The following is a 4,150-nucleotide window of genomic DNA, read 5'->3' as shown; positions in this document are numbered from 1 at the left end:
TTCCCGCATCCAGAAGTTTAATTACCTCTGCTCGAACTACCTCTTGCATGGCCGGATTCAACCGTCTCTGTGGCTCGCGAGAAGTTTTAGCATTTTCTTCCAGATGAATCTTATGCATCACTACTGTAGGGCTGATTCCTTTGATATCTTCTATTGACCACCCAATTGCTTCTTTATGCTCTCTCAAAACTTCTAACAGCTCATGTTAATGATCACTATCCAAATCGGCAGCAATGATCACAGGCAGAGATTCTATAGGATCCAGATACTTGTACTTCAGGGTGTCTGGTAGAGGCTTCAACTCCCGCTTGACAGGCTCAGCTGCTAATGAAGATGGATCAGGGGACGATGTCAAAGTAATTTATGTAGTCTCCGTCTTTATCTCAGGAGTTGAGTCTAACAAGGCGTCAGCTTGTTCCAATAAAGTGTCCAGTGCCATGTCACTTCCCAGTGCAATCAGGCATTCTCCCAAGGGGTCTTCAATATCTGGTTCATTGACAGTTTTCTCTACTATCTCCTCAATTAAGCATGTGCTTCTGACCTCCTCATACTCAAATGGCTGCTTGTTGATATCAAAGATGTTCAATTCCACTGTCATGTTTCCAAATGATATCTTCATGACTCCAGTTCTACAGTTGATTAGGGCATTAGCTGTAGCTAAAAAGAGACGCCCTAATATGATTGGAACTTGAATTTCTGCATTTTCCGTCTCTGTATCTAAGACAATGAAGTCCACAGGGTAGTAGAACTTATCAACTTTGATCAGCACGTCTTCAATAATTCCCCTTGGAACTTTCACAGATCTGTCAGCCAACTGAAGTGTAATTGAAGTGGATTTCAACTCTCCCAATCCCAACTGAACAAATACTGAATATGGCAGTAGATTTACACTGGCCCCCAAATCCAACAGAGCTTTCTCAACTCGATTGTCACCAATCTTGCAAGCAATGGTAGGACATCCAGGGTCCTTATACTTTACAAGCATCTTGTATTGCAAGATAGAGCTGACCTGCTCAGTCAGGAAAGCTTTCTTGGGGACGTTCGTCTTTCTCTTGATGGTGACCAAATCCTTCAGAAATTTGGCATAAGAAGGCACTTGCTGGATGGCATCTAGGAATGGAATGTTTATCTGCACTTGCTTGAACACTTCCAAAATATCATCGAACTTCAAGCTCTTCTTTGGCGCTATCAGTATTTCTGGATACGGAGCTTTGGGTATATACTTTCTGGAAGGATGCTCAGTAATCTAAATGGCAATGTCCGATCCTGTGTCTTTTGCAGGCTTGTCTAGGTTTTCCTTCTCTTTTGCAGCCTTAGTGGCCTCTTCAGGCATGACCACTTGATTATCCACTTGTTTGCCTGACCTCAGAGTGGTAATGGCTTGTACATGCTCCTGACCAAGCATAGAGGTGGAGGAACTTCCAATCACAAATTGCCTTTTTGGGTTAGGCACAGGTTGACTAGGGAACTTCCCTCTTTCTCTTTCCTCCACTTGATTTGCTATCTAGCCAACTTGTCCTTCTACCTTGATCATGGCCTGCTTAAGTTCTTGTATGTCTCTACTATTAGCCATGTTGGAATTCCTCAGCTCTTGAATGGCTTGATTGGTGAAACCTTTTAGCTCTTGTATAGATTGGGAGCTGGAATTCTTGAGCTCTTGTATAGCTTGGGAGTTGGACTGGTCGACTTTTTCTATTAATGTTTTCATCATGTCTTCCAGTGATGACTGTGGTGTAGGCACTTGAGTGGTAGACTGATAAACAGGTGGTTGAGCTTGTTGAGATGACCTGACTGATTCTGAGCTTGAGTGGTATCTCTTTGGTTCAATGGTTGATTCTGCTTCCAAGAGAAATTGGGGTGATTCCGCCACCCTGGATTGTAAGTTTTAGAAAATAGTCCGGTGGTGGGTTTTCTGTACTCATTAAAGGCATTGACTTGCTCAGTTGGGTACGTTGTTGACAGAGTTGGACAGTTTTGAGTGAAGTGCGTTTGACTATCACACAACCCGCATGCATCAACGTGGTAAGTATCTGTTGCATTCATTGCTTTGTTTAAGACCATAGTGTCAAACTGACGCCTAAGAACCTTGAACTCCTCCCTTAATTCAGCATCGTTCCTCACCTCATAAATGCTTCCTGTCTTGGGAGCGGGTTGTTGTCTGTCCCAACTATCTTCAAAATCCCATTGTTATGCTCGTTCAGCCATTTCGTCCAAAGTTTTATAAGCTTCATCCACAGTAAGACTTAAGAATTCTCTACCATTCATCGTCTCAAGCGAGTTTCGCTCACTTGGTGTTAATCCCTTGTAGAAAATTTGAACTAGCACCTCATTCTCAAACCCGTGGGGTGGGCATTTTATAGTAAGCTCTTTAAACTTCTCCCAGCTATCGGTGAATCTTTCCCCTTCTTTTTGTCTGAAATTGGTGATCTGTAGACGGAGGGCATTGATTTTGGAAATTGGGAAGAACTTGTGGTAAAACTTGCTTTGCAACATATCCCAATAAGTGATAGATCCAGGTCTATTGTTGAGTAGCCAGGATTTTGCCCTATCATGTAGGGACAGAGGGAATAACCGAAGGCGCACCGCTTCTGCTGGGGCATTTTGTGTATTAACAATGTCGCAAATTTCCAAAAAAATCCTCACATGAACATATGGATCCTCATTCTCTAATCCTCTAAATGCAGGAAGGTGGCCTATTGTACTCGGCTTCAGGTCGAAGCGAGTAGCTGGCAACACTATACACGATGGTGTGTTGGTAATATTGGGTACGAACAGCTCCCTGAGGGATCTAGGTTGATTTCGTTCTCCCATCTTAACAGACTTTTCCGAATCAGACTCGGAACTTTGAGAATTGGTGGGTGAGTTTGGTGGCTGTCTTAGATTCTCTCTCGCCGTTCTTTCAATTTCGGGATCAAAAGTCTTTAACTCCTGATTTAAAGATCTACGACCGAACATGCAAAAAGGAACTAACAACCTAACAAACTAACAAACTAACAAACTAAAAACTGAAATGAATTGAACTAAATTAAATTATATTAAACTAGCTAAACACAATTGCAAGTAGAAATTAATTTAAACAGAAACTAAAAACTCACAAAAAAGGACCAAAAGATTTTGGCAAAAATCTACTGAACTATTGCAGTTGCTGTCTTGGCCACGAGTGTGCTCGATCGTAGCAGGGCTGTAACACAAACAAAACAACAACAAAAAACAAAAAGAAAAATCTTTTTATTTTTTATTTTTTTTTATTTGTATTAGTAACACAAATAAAACAAAACAAATTGCAGAAAAATAAAATCCTAATTATAACTAGTAGAAGAATAAAACCGATCTAGAAATAAATTGGTTCCAAAAAATAAACAATTCCCCGGCAACGGCGCCAAAAACTTGTTGTGCAAATTTATTTAACTCGTAAGTGCACGAATCAATTGTAGTTAATGGATTGCAAGTGCGAGGTCGAACCCACAGGGAATTGTATTCTTGAAAGCAATTTTAAATCTAAATTAATTAAACCCTAGTCTAGTTCCAAATTTTTGAGAGTTTTTTTTTGTTTGAATGAAAAAGCCAAAGCATGAGCAATTTAAAGTGATTGAAATCTTATAACGAAGCACTAAGGTTTCGGAATCCGCACTCACAAATTCATAACATAATTTCATGATCTATAATATTCTCCAAAGTTCTCACATATAAATCTTAAGTTTGTTTTACTATTGCTTCAAAGAATTAATCAAAAGATCCCATGTATCCATTCATAACCCAAATCACAAAAGAAATCCAATATTCGATCAAATCATTAACTGTATCCGTAAATCACAAGAAAATATCCAATCTTTATCAAAACATCAATTGTATCCAGAGAATAAATCACAGGGGAAATCCAATTTTTAACAAAGAAAACCAAGCAATCAATTGTATTGAATAATCTTAAATCATCAAGTGTATCCTTGAATCACAAAAGATATCCAAGAGTTATTCAATCCAATTGATTAGAAGTAAAACAATAGAGCAATTAAACCATTAAATTGGGAAATATTACATACATGAAACAAAGTTGCTAATCATAAGTGAGGCTTCATCTTCAACCTTAGTTGAAGGTTTAGCCTCTCATGTTATTGAAAGACAAAACAAAATTGATTGAATTCATAATGTA

General features: G+C 39.1%; 1 non-coding gene across 1 annotated transcript; it reads left to right on the top strand.

Moving 5' to 3' along the window:
- Nucleotides 1-2,335: 2,335 nt before the first annotated feature.
- Nucleotides 2,336-2,442, top strand: LOC132185973 (small nucleolar RNA R71). Its single transcript, XR_009440659.1, has one exon. It is a non-coding gene; the product is annotated as a small nucleolar RNA R71 (small nucleolar RNA).
- The last annotated feature ends 1,708 nt before the right edge of the window (nucleotides 2,443-4,150 follow it).

The sequence above is a fragment of the Corylus avellana genome, chromosome ca6 (assembly GCF_901000735.1).
Source record: "Corylus avellana chromosome ca6, CavTom2PMs-1.0".
Lineage (NCBI taxonomy): Eukaryota > Viridiplantae > Streptophyta > Magnoliopsida > Fagales > Betulaceae > Corylus > Corylus avellana.
The sequence above is the reverse complement of the archived record's forward strand: the minus strand, read 5'-3'. Positions and strand labels throughout refer to the sequence as shown.